Source organism: Aphelocoma coerulescens, unplaced genomic scaffold (genome assembly GCF_041296385.1).
Source record: "Aphelocoma coerulescens isolate FSJ_1873_10779 unplaced genomic scaffold, UR_Acoe_1.0 HiC_scaffold_612, whole genome shotgun sequence".
NCBI classification, from domain to species: Eukaryota; Metazoa; Chordata; class Aves; order Passeriformes; family Corvidae; genus Aphelocoma; species Aphelocoma coerulescens.
This window is the reverse complement of record NW_027183963.1, coordinates 19,936-31,428: the sequence shown is the minus strand read 5'-3', so window position 1 is coordinate 31,428 and position 11,493 is coordinate 19,936. Positions and strand designations below refer to the sequence as shown.

The following is an 11,493-nucleotide window of genomic DNA, read 5'->3' as shown; positions in this document are numbered from 1 at the left end:
ACCGGGCTCGTCAGAGCCGTCCTTGCAGTCGCAATAATCGTCATTGACCCACGAGAAGGAGACGGAGCCGGAGCCGTCCAGGCAGCGGAAGGGCCCCGAGGGGTCGTAGAAGGGCAGCTCTGGGGGGGATTTGGGGGGATTTTGGGGGGGGTTTGGGGGGTTTTGGGGGGAATTAGGGGGGTTTGGGGGGATTTGGGGGGGATTTGGGGGGATTTGGGGGGATTTGGGGGGATTTGGGGGGATTTGGGGGGGTTTTGGGGGAGGATTGGGGGGATTTGGGGGGGTTTTGGGGGAGGATTGGGGGGATTTTGGGGGGTTTTAGGGGGATTTTGGGGGGGGATTTGGAGGGGATTTGGGGGGATTTTGGGGGGATTTTGGGGGGGGATTTGGAAGGGATTTGGGGATTTTGGGGGGATTTGGAGGGATTTTGGGGGAGGATTGGGGGGATTTGGGGGGTTTTGGGGGGATTTTGGGGGGTTTGGGGGATTTTGGGGGGGATTTGGAGGGGATTTGGGGGGTTTTGGGAGGATTTGGGGGGATTTGGGGGGGTTTGGGGGGATTTTGGGGGAGGATTGGGGGGATTTTGGGGGTTTGGGGGGATTTTGGGGGGATTTGGGGGGGTTTTAGGAGGATTTTGGGGGGGATTTGGAGGGGATTTGGGGGATTTTGGGGGGGATTTGGGGGGATTTTGGGGGGTTTTAGGGGGATTTTGGGGGGGATTTGGGGGATTTTGGGGGGGTTTGGGGGGATTTGGGGGGATTTGGGGGATTTGGGGGGATTTTGGGGGGTTTTGGGGGGATTTTGGGGGGATTTTGGGGAGGTTTGGGGGGGATTTGGGGGGATTTTGGGGGGTTTTAGGGGGATTTGGGGGGGATTTGGGGGGAATTTGGGGGGGTTTGTGGGGATTTTGGGGGGGGATTGGGGGGATTTGGGGGGATTTGGGGGGGATTTGGGGGGGTTTTAGGGGGATTTAGGGGGGATTTGGGGGGTTTTGGGGGGATTTGGGGGGATTTTGGGGGGATTTTGGGGGATTTTGGGGGGTTTTAGGGGGATTTTGGGGGGGGATTTGGAGGGGATTTGGGGTATTTTGGGGGGGTTTGGGGGGGATTTGAGGGGATTTTGGGGGGTTTTGGGGGGGTTTGGGGGATTTGGGGGGATTTTGGGGGGATTTGGGGGGTTTGGGGGAGGATTGGGGGGATTTGGGGGGATTTGGGGGGGATTTGGGGGGGATTTGGGGGGATTTTGGGGGGGATTTGGGGGTTTTGGGGGGATTTTGGGGGGATTTGGGGGGGTTTGGGGGGGTTTGGGGGGATTTGGGGGGGTTTGGGGGGGTGGGGGGTTTGGGGGGGATTTGGGGGGTTGGGGGTTTTGGGGGGGTTTTGGGGGGATTTGGGGGATTTGGGGGGATTTGGGGGGGTTTGGGGGGTTTTGGGGGGTTTGGGGGTTTTGGGGGGGTTTGGGGGGATTTGGGGGGGGGTTTGGGGGGTTTGGGGGGATTTGGGGGGGTTTGGGGGGGGTTTGGGGGGGTTTTGGGGGGTTTGGGGGGTTTGGGGGGGTTTGGGGGGGATTTGGGGGGGTTTGGGGGGTTTGGGGGGGTTGGGGGGGTTTGGGGGGTTTGGGGGGTTTGGGGGGTGGGGGTTTTGGGGGGTTTGGGGGGGATTTTGGGGTGGTTTGGGGGGGATTGGGGGGTTTGGGGGGGGTTTGGGGGGGTTGGGGGGGTTTGGGGGGGGTTGGGGGGGTTTGGGGGGTTTGGGGGGGTTGGGGGGGTTTGGGGGGGTTTGGGGGGGTTGGTGGGGGTTTGGGGGGGTTTGGGGGGTTTGGGGGGGTTGGGGGGGGGTTTGGGGGGGGTTTGGGGGGGGGTTGGGGGGTTGGGGGGGGTTTGGGGGGGGTTTGGGGGGGTTTGGGGGGGTGGGGGGTTTTGGGGGGGTTTGGGGGGGTTTGGGGGGTTTGGGGGGTGGGGGTTTGGGGGTTGTGGGGGGGGTTTGGGGGGATTTGGGGGTGGGGTTTGGGGGGTTGGGGGGTTTGGGGGGGTTTGGGGGTGGGGGTTTGGGGGGTTTGGGGGGTTTGGGGGGGTTTGGGGGTTGGGGGGGTTTGGGGGGTGGGGGGTTTGGGGGGGTTTGGGGGGGTGGGGGTTGGGGGGTTTGGGGGGTGGGGGGTTTGGGGGGTTGGGGGGTTTGGGGGGGTTTGGGGGGGTTTGGGGGGGTTGGGGGGTTTGGGGGGTTTGGGGGGTTTGGGGGGGTTTGGGGGGGTTTGGGGGTGGGGGGTTTGGGGGGGTTTGGGGGGTTTGGGGGGTGGGGGGTTGGGGGGGTTTGGGGGGGTTTGGGGGGTGGGGGGGTTGGGGGGTTGGGGGTGGGGGTTTGGGGGGTTGGGGGTGGGGGTTTGGGGGGGTTTGGGGGGGTGGGGGGTTTGGGGGGGTTTGGGGGTTTGGGGGGTGGGGGTTGGGGGGTGGGGGGTTTGGGGGGGGTTGGGGGGTGGGGGGGTTGGGGGGTTTGGGGGGGTTTGGGGGGTGGGGGGTTGTGGGGGGGTTGGGGGGTGGGGGTTTGGGGGGGGTTGGGGTGGGGGGGTGGGGGGGGTTGGGGGGGTTGGGGGGGTTGGGGGGGGTTGGGGGGTGTTGGGGGGGTTTTGGGGGGTTTGGGGGGGTTTGGGGGGGGGTTTGGGGGGGGTTGGGGGGGGGTTGGGGGTGGGGGGTTTGGGGGGGTTTGGGGGGTTTGGGGGGTTGGGGGGGGTTTGGGGGGGTTTGGGGGGTGGGGGGGTGGGGGGGTTGGGGGGTTGGGGGGGTTTGGGGGGGGTTTGGGGGGGTTTGGGGGGTGGGGGGTTTGGGGGGGGTTGGGGGGGTTTGGGGGTGTTGGGGGGTTTGGGGGGTTGGGGTGGGGTTTGGGGTGGGTTTGGGTGGGATTTGGGGGGTGGGGGGTTTGGGGGGATTTGGGGGGGTTTGGGGATTTTGGGGGATTTGGGAGGTTTTGGGGGATTTGGAATTGGGGTGGATTTTGGGGTGATTTGGGGTAATTTTGGGGTTGGTTTTGGGGTAATTCGAGATCATTTTTGGGGTAATTTTGGGGTGATTTTAGGGTAATTCCGAGGTGATTTTTGGGGTGATTTTGGGGTAATTTTGGGGTGATTTTGGGGTACTTTTAGGATAATTCCGAGGCGATTTCGGGGTGGATTTTGGGGTAATTCCGAGGCGATTTTTGGGCTGGATTTTGGGGTAATTTTGGGGTAATTCCGAGGCGATTTCGGGGTGGATTTTGGGGTAATTTTGGGGTGATTCCGGGGTGGATTTTGGGGTGATTTTGGGGTAATTTTGGGGTGATTTTGGGGTGATTTCAGGGTAATTCCGAGGCGATTTCGGGGTGGATTTTGGGGTAATTTCGAGGCGATTTTTGGGGTAATTTTTGGGTAATTTCGAGGTCATTTTTGGGGTGATTTTGGGGTGATTTCGAGGTCATTTTTGGGGTAATTTCGAGGTGATTCTTGGGTTGATTTTGGGGTGGGTTTTGGGTGATTTTGAGCGATTTTGGGGTGATTTGGGGGTAATTTCAGGGAGGATTTTGGGGTAATTTTGAAGTGATTTTGGAGTGCTTTTGGGGTAATTTTGGGGTAATTCCGAGGCAATTTTGGGCTGGATTTTGGGGTAATTCCGAGGTGATTTTTGGGGTGATTTTGGGGTGAATTTTGGGGTGGATTTTGGGGCAATTTTGACGTAATTTTGGGGTAATTCCGAGGCGATTTTGGGTTGGATTTTGGGGTAATTTCGAGGTGATTTTTGGGGTAATTTTTGGGTAATTTCGAGGTCATTTTTGGGGTGATTTTGGGGTAATTTTGGGGTAATTTCGAGGCGATTTTGGGGTGGATTTTGGGGTAATTTCGAGGTGATTTTTGGGGTGATTTCGGGGTGATTTTTGGGTAATTTCGAGGCAATTTTGGGGTGATTTCAGGGTAATTCCGAGGCAATTTCAGGGTGGATTTTGGGGTAATTCCGGGGTGGATTTTGGGGCAATTTTGGTGTAATTTTGGGGTAATTCTGAGGTGATTTTGGGGTGATTTTAGGGTAATTCCGAGGCGATTTTGGGCTGGATTTTGGGGTAATTTCGAGGCGATTTTTGGGGTAATTTTTGGGTAATTTCGAGGTCATTTTTGGGGTGATTTTGGGGTAATTTCGAGGTGATTCTTGGGTTGATTTTGGGGTGGGTTTTGGGTGATTTTTGAGCGATTTTGGGGTGATTTGGGGGTAATTTCAGGGAGGATTTTGGGGTAATTTCGAGGTGATTTTTGGGGTGGATTTTGGGGTAATTTCGAGGCGATTTCGGGGTGGATTTTGGGGTAATTTCGAGGCGATTTCGGGGTGGATTTTGGGGTAATTTCGAGGCGATTTTTGGGGTGATTTTGGGGTGAATTTTGGGGTGGATTTTGGGGCAATTTTGTTGTAATTTTGGGGTAATTCCGAGGCAATTTTGGGGTGGATTTTGGGGTAATTTCGAGGCGATTTCGGGCTGGATTTTGGGGTAATTTCGAGGCAATTTCGGGGTGGATTTTGGGGTAATTCCGGAGTGGATTTTGGGGTGATTTTGGGGTGGATTTTGGGGTGGATTTTGGGGTGATTTTGGTGTAATTTTGGGGTAATTCCGAGGCGATTTTGGGGTGATTTTAGGGTAATTTCGAGGCAATTTTGGGGTGGATTTTGGGGTAATTCCGAGGCGATTTTTGGGGTGATTTTGGGGTGAATTTCGGGGTGGATTTTGGTGTAATTTTGGGGTAATTCCGAGGTGATTTTGGGGTGATTTCAGGGTAATTCCGAGGCGATTTTGGGCTGGATTTTGGGGTAATTTCGAGGCGATTTTGGGTTGGATTTTGGGGTAATTCCGAGGTGATTTTTGGGGTGATTTTGGGGTGAATTTTGGGGTGGATTTTTGGGGCAATTTTGACGTAATTTTGGGGTAATTCCGAGGCGATTTTGGGTTGGATTTTGGGGTAATTTCGAGGTGATTTTTGGGGTAATTTTTGGGTAATTTCGAGGTCATTTTTGGGGTGATTTTGGGGTAATTTTGGGGTAATTCCGAGGCGATTTTGGGGCTGGATTTTGGGGTAATTCCGGGGTGGATTTTGGGGCAATTTTGGTGTAATTTTGGGGTAATTCCGAGGTGATTTTGGGGTGATTTTAGGGTAATTCCGAGGCGATTTTGGGCTGGATTTTGGGGTAATTTCCAGGCGATTTTTGGGGTAATTTTTGGGTAACTTCGAGGTCATTTTTGGGGTGATTTTGGGGTAATTTCGAGGTGATTCTTGGGTTGATTTTGGGGTGGGTTTTGGGTGATTTTTGAGCGATTTTGGGGTGATTTGGGGGTAATTTCAGGGAGGATTTTGGGGTAATTTCGAAGTGATTTTTGGGGTGGATTTTGGGGTAATTTCGAGGCGATTTCGGGGTGGATTTTGGGGTAATTTCGAGGCGATTTTTGGGGTGATTTTGGGGTGAATTTTGGGGTGGATTTTGGGGCAATTTTGTTGTAATTTTGGGGTAATTCCGAGGCGATTTTGGGTTGGATTTTGGGGTGATTTCGAGGTGATTTTGGGGGTAATTTTTGGGTAATTTCGAGGTCATTTTTGGGGTGGATTTTGGGGTAATTCCGAGGCGATTTTGGGCTGGATTTTGGGGTAATTTTGAGGTGATTTTTGGGGCGATTTTGGGGTGATTTTAGGGTAATTTCGAGGCGATTTTGGGGTGATTTGGGGGTAATTTCGAAGTCATTTTTGGGGCGATTTTGGGATAATTCTGGGGTGATTTTGGGTTTATTTTGGCACAATTTTGGGGTGGATTTTAGGGGTGATTTTGGGGTAATTCCGAGGTGATTCTTGGGGTGATTTTGGGGTAATTCCGAGGCGATTTTTGCGGTGATTTCGGGGTGATTTTTGGGTAATTTCGAGGCAATTTTGGGGTGATTTCAGGGTAATTTCGAGGCGATTTTGGGGTGGATTTTGGGGTAATTTCGAGGTGATTTTTGGGGTGATTTTGGGGTAATTTCGAGGCGATTTCGGGGTGGATTTTGGGGTAATTTCGAGGCAATTTTGGGATTTTGGGGTAATTTCGAGGTGATTTTTGGGTTGGATTTTGGGGTAATTCCGGGGTGGATTTTGGGGCAATTTTGGCGTAATTTTGGGGTAATTCCGAGGTGATTTTGGGTTGGATTTTGGGGTAATTTCGAGGTGATTTTTGGGGTAATTTTTGGGTAATTTCGAGGTCATTTTTGGGGTGATTTTGGGGTAATTTTGGGGTAATTTCGAGGTGATTTTTGGGGTGATTTTGGGGTAATTTCGAGGCGATCTCGGGGTGGATTTTGGGGTAATTTCGAGGCAATTTTGGGGTAATTTTGAGGTGATTTTTGGGGCAATTTTGGTGTAATTTTGGGGTAATTCCGAGGTGATTTTGGGGTGATTTTAGGGTAATTCCGAGGCAATTTTGGGCTGGATTTTGGGGTAATTTCGAGGCGATTTTGGGCTGGATTTTGGGGTAATTTTGGGGTAATTCCGGGGTGGATTTTGGGGTGATTTTGGGGTGCTTTTGGGGTGCTTTTGGGGCGACTCACGGCTCAGGGCCACCCCCCGGGGCCGCGGCACCGTCACCTCGGGGGGTCCCGCCAGCGCCAGCGGCAGCAGCAGCAGCGCCAGGGGAGGGGGCACCATGGTGGGGCTGGGGGAGGGGGAGGGGAGGGGTCAATGAGGGACCCCCCCCTGGAGCCCCCAGCCCCAAATTCCCCTTTACAGCCCCCAAAAACCCCAAAATTCCCCCTTTACAGCCCCCAAAAACCCCACAAAATTCCCCCTTTGGAGCTCCCACCTCACCAAAATCCCCCCAAAATTCCCCTTCAGAGCCCCCCAAACCCCAAAATCCCCCAAAATTCCCCTTTAGAGCCCCCAAAAACCCCAAAATTCCCCCTTTGGAGTCCCCAAAGACCCCAAATTCCCCTTTAGAGCCCCAAAAAACCCCAAATTTCCCCTTTAGAGCCCCCAAAAACCCCAAAATTCCCCCTTTAGAGCCCCCAAAACCTCAAAATTACCCCTTTAGAACCCCCAAAACCCCAAAATTCCCCTTTAGAGCCCTCAAAAACCCCAAATTCCCCTTTAGAGCCCCAAAAAACCCCAAAATTCCCCCTTTAGAGCCCCCAAAACCCCAAAATTCCCCTTTAGAGCCCCCAAAAACCCCAAAATTCCCCCTTTAGAGCCCCCAAAGACCCCAAATTCCCCTTTAGAGCCCCAAAAAACCCCAAAATTCCCCCTTTAGAGCCCCCAAAACCCCAAAATTCCCCCTTTGGAGCTCCCACCCCACCAAAAACCCCCCAAAATTCCCCCTTAGAGCCCCCAGAAACCCCAAAATTCCCCCTTTAGAGCCCCCAAAAACCCCAAAATTCCCCCTTTAGAGCCCCCAAAACCCCAAAATTCCCCCTTTAGAGCCCCCAAAAACCCCAAAATCCCCCTTAGAGTCCCCCAAAAACCCCAAAATTCCCCCTTTAGAGCCCCAAAAAAACCCAAAATTCCCCCTTTAGAGCCCCAAAAAAACCCAAAATCCCCCTTTAGAGCCCTCAAAAACCCCAAATTCCCCCTTTAGAGCCCCCAAAAACCCCAAATTCCCCCTTTAGAGCCCCCAAAAACCCCAAAATTCCCCCTTCAGAGCCCCCAAAAATCCCAAAATTCCCCCTTTACAGCCCCCAAAAACCCCCAAAATCCCCCTTTGGAGCTCCCACCCCACCAAAAACCCCCCAAAATTCCCCTTTAGAGCCCCCAAAAACCCCCCAAATCCCCCTTTAGAGCCCCCCGACCCCAAAATCCCCCCAAAATTCCCCTTTGGAGCTCCCACCCCACAAAAATCCCCCCAAAATTCCCCCTTAGAGCCCCCAAAAACCCCAAAATTCCCCCTTTGGAGCCCCCAAAACCCAAAATTCCCCTTTAGAGCCCCCAAAAACCCCAAAATTCCCCCTTTAGAGCTCCCAAAAACCCCAAATTCCCCCTTTACAGCCCCCAAAAACCCCAAAATTCCCCCTTTAGAGCCCCCAGCCCCAAATTCCCCTTTAGAGCCCCCAAAAACCCCAAAATTCCCCCTTTAGAGCCCCAAAAAACCCCAAAATCCCCCTTTAGAGCCCTCAAAAACCCCAAATTTCCCCTTTAGAGCCCCCAAAAAACCCAAAATTCCCCCTTAGAGTCCCCCCAAAACCCCAAAATTCCCCTTTAGAGCCCCCAAAAACCCCAAAATTCCCCCTTTGGAGTCCCCAAAGACCCCAAATTCCCCTTTAGAGCCCCAAAAAACCCCAAAATTCCCCCTTTACAGCCCCCAAAAACCCCAAAATCCCCCTTTAGAGCCCTCAAAAACCCCGAATTTCCCCTTTAGAGCCCCCAAAAACCCCAAAATTCCCCCTTAGAGTCCCCCCAAAACCCCAAAATTCCCCTTTAGAGCCCCCAAAAACCCCAAAATTCCCCCTTTACAGCCCCCAAAAACCCCACAAAATTCCCCCTTTGGAGCTCCCACCTCACCAAAATCCCCCCAAAATTCCCCTTTAGAGCCCCCAAATCCCCCCAAATTCCCCTTTAGAGCCCCCAAACCCCAAAATCCCCCCAAAATTCCCCTTTAGAGCCCCCCAAAATTCCCCCTTTAGAGCCCCCAAAAACCCCCCTGACCCCTCAGATCCCCCCTCAGAGACCCCCAAAACCCCCCCAAACCCCTCAGATCCCCCCTCAGAATCCCCAAATCCCCCCAAATCCCCCAAAATCCCCCTTTAGACACCCCCAGACCCCCAAACCCCCCCAAACCCCTCAGATCCCCCCTCAGAACCCCCTAGACCCCCCCAAACCCCCCTTTAGACACCCCCAGACCCCCAAAACCCCCCCAAACCCCCCAAACCCCTCAGATCCCCCCTCAGAATCCCCAAATCCCCCCAAATCCCCCCAAAATCCCCCTTTAGACACCCCCAGACCTCCAAACCCCCCCAAACCCCTCAGATCCCCCCAAAATCCTCCCAGACGCCCCCAGACCCCCCAAACCCCCCCAAACCCCTCAGATCCCCCTCAGAACCCCCAAATCCCCCCAAATCCCACTTTAGACACCCCCAGACCCCCAAAACCCCCCCAAAATCCCCCTTTAGAGCCCCCAGCCCCCAGACACCCAAAACCCCCCCAAACCCCCTCAGACCCCCCAAATCCCCCTTTAGACACCCCCGGACCCCTCAGATCCCCCCTCAGACCCCCCCCAGACGCCCCCAGACCCCCAAAACCCCCCCAAACCCCTCAGATCCCCCTTTCGAGACCCCAAACCCCTCAGACCCCCCCCCAAAATCCCCCAAATCCCCCCCAAATCCCCTCCCCCACCCCCGGTACCGGTTCCGGCCTCGCGCGCTCGCCTCAGGCCCCACACGGCGGAACCGGAAGTGAGCGCGGGAGGAACTTCCGGTCCTCCGCGCCCGCGCCGCCATCTTGGGTGTGGCCGTTCCCGCCATTGCGGCCACCGCCATCTTGGGTGTGGCAGTTCCCGCCACTGCGGGCGCCGCCATCTTGGGTGTGGCAGTTCCCGCCACTCCGGCGCCGCCATCTTGAGCGTGGCCGCGGCAGCCAATCAGCGCCCGAGCGTCCCGTTGCCATGGCGACGGAAGGGGGCGGGGCCAAGGGGCGGCGGCGGCCTGGGGCGCGTGCGGGATTTTGGGGAAATTTGGGGGGTTTGGGGTGAGATTTGGGGGGATTTGGGGGGTCTGGGGGGAGATTTGGGGGTCCTGGAGGGATTTGGGGGGGATTCGGGGGGTCCGGGGGGGATTTGCAGGAGATTTTGGGGGTCCCCAGGAGGATTTTGGGGGGATTTTGGGAGTCCAGGGGGCAATTTTGGGGCTCCTGAGGAGGGTTTGGGGTGAGATTTGGGGGATTTTGGTGTCCTGGAGGGAAATTTGGGGGATCTGGGGAGGATTTGGGGGGATTTTGGGGAGATCCTGGGGAGGATTTGGGGTCCTGGGGGGATTTGGGGGGGATTTTGGGGGTCCGGAGGAAGATTTGGGGTGAGATTTGGGGGATTTGGGTGTCCTGGAGGGAGATTTGGGGGGTTTGGGAGGGATTTGGGAGGGATTTTGGGGGGTCCGGGTGGGATTTGGGGGCTCCTGGAGGGATTTGGGGGGGATTTGGGGGGTCTGGAGGGAAATTTGGGGGATCTGGGAGGGACATGGGGGGGATTTTGGGGCTCCTGGGAGGGATTTGGGGGAATTTGGGAGGTTCTGAGGAGGATTTTGGGGGGTTTGGGGGGGATTTGGGGGGTCCTGGAGGGAAATTTGGGGGATTTGGGAGGGATTTGGGGGGATTTGGGAGGGTTCTGAGGAGGATTTGGGGGATCTGGGAGGGATTTGGGGGGGGATTCTGCGGGGTCCGGGGGGGATTTGGGGGATCCTGAGGAGGATTTGGGGGGGATTTTGGATGTTGGGGGGATTTAGGGGATCTGGGAAGGATTTGGGGGGATTTTGGGGGGTTCTGAGGAGGATTTGGGGGATCTGGGGAGGATTTGGGGGTCCGGGATGGGATTTGGGGTGAGATTTGGGGCTCCTGAGGAGGATTTGGGGGGGCTGGGGGGAGATTTGGGGGGGATTTGGGGCTCCTGGGGGGATTTGGAGGGGATTTTGGGGGTCCTGAGGAAGATTTGGGGTGAGATTTGGGGGATTTGGGTGTCCTGGAGGGAGATTTGGGGGGTTTGGGAGGGATTTGGGGGGGATTTTGGGAGGTCCGGGTGGGATTTTGGGGTCCTGGGGGGATTTGGGGGGATTTTGGGGGGTCCTGGGGAGGATTTGGGGGATCTGGGGGGATTTAGGGGAGGATTTGGGGCTCCTGGGAGGGATTTGGGGGAATTTGGGAGGTTCTGAAGAGGATTTTGGGGGGTCTTGGGGGGATTTGGGGGGGTCCTGAGGAGGATTTGGGGCTCCTGGGGGGATTTGGGGGGGTCCTGGAGGGAAATTTGGGGGATTTGGGAGGGATTTGGGGGCTCCTGAGGAGGATTTGGGGGATCTGGGGGGGATTGGGGGGGGATTTTGGGGGGCCCGGGGGGGATTTGGGGGATCCTGAGGAGGATTTGGGGGATCTGAGGAGGATTTGGGGGTCCGGGATGGGATTTGGGGTGAGATTTGGGGCTCCTGAGGAGGATTTGGGGGGGCTGGGGGGAGATTTGGGGGGGATTTGGGGCTCCTGGGGGGATTTTGGGGGGGATTTGGGGGTCCTGGAGGGAAATTTGGGGGATCTGGAGGGATTTTGGGGGGATTTGGGGGGGTCCTGGGGAGGATTTGGGGGATCTGGGGGGATTTAGGGGAGGATTTGGGGCTCCTGGGAGGGATTTGGGGGAATTTTGGGGGGGTTCTGAGGAGGATTTGGGGGGGTCTTGGAGGGATTTTGGGGTCTGGGGAGGATTTTGGGGGTCCTGAGCAGGATTCGGGGGGATTTTGGGGGTCCTGAGCAGGATTTTGGGGCTCTGGGGGCAGATTTGGGGTCCCC

The 11,493-nt window shown here is 55.8% G+C and overlaps 1 long non-coding RNA gene across 1 annotated transcript; it reads right to left on the bottom strand.

Annotated features, from left to right (window-relative positions):
- Positions 1-7: 7 nt before the first annotated feature.
- On the bottom strand, positions 8-9,399 carry LOC138102118 (uncharacterized). Its single transcript, XR_011147318.1, has 3 exons — positions 9,358-9,399; positions 6,579-6,682; positions 8-119 (listed from the first exon to the last, which is right to left on the bottom strand). It is a non-coding gene; the product is annotated as an uncharacterized lncRNA (long non-coding RNA).
- Between the last annotated feature and the right edge of the window lie 2,094 nt (positions 9,400-11,493).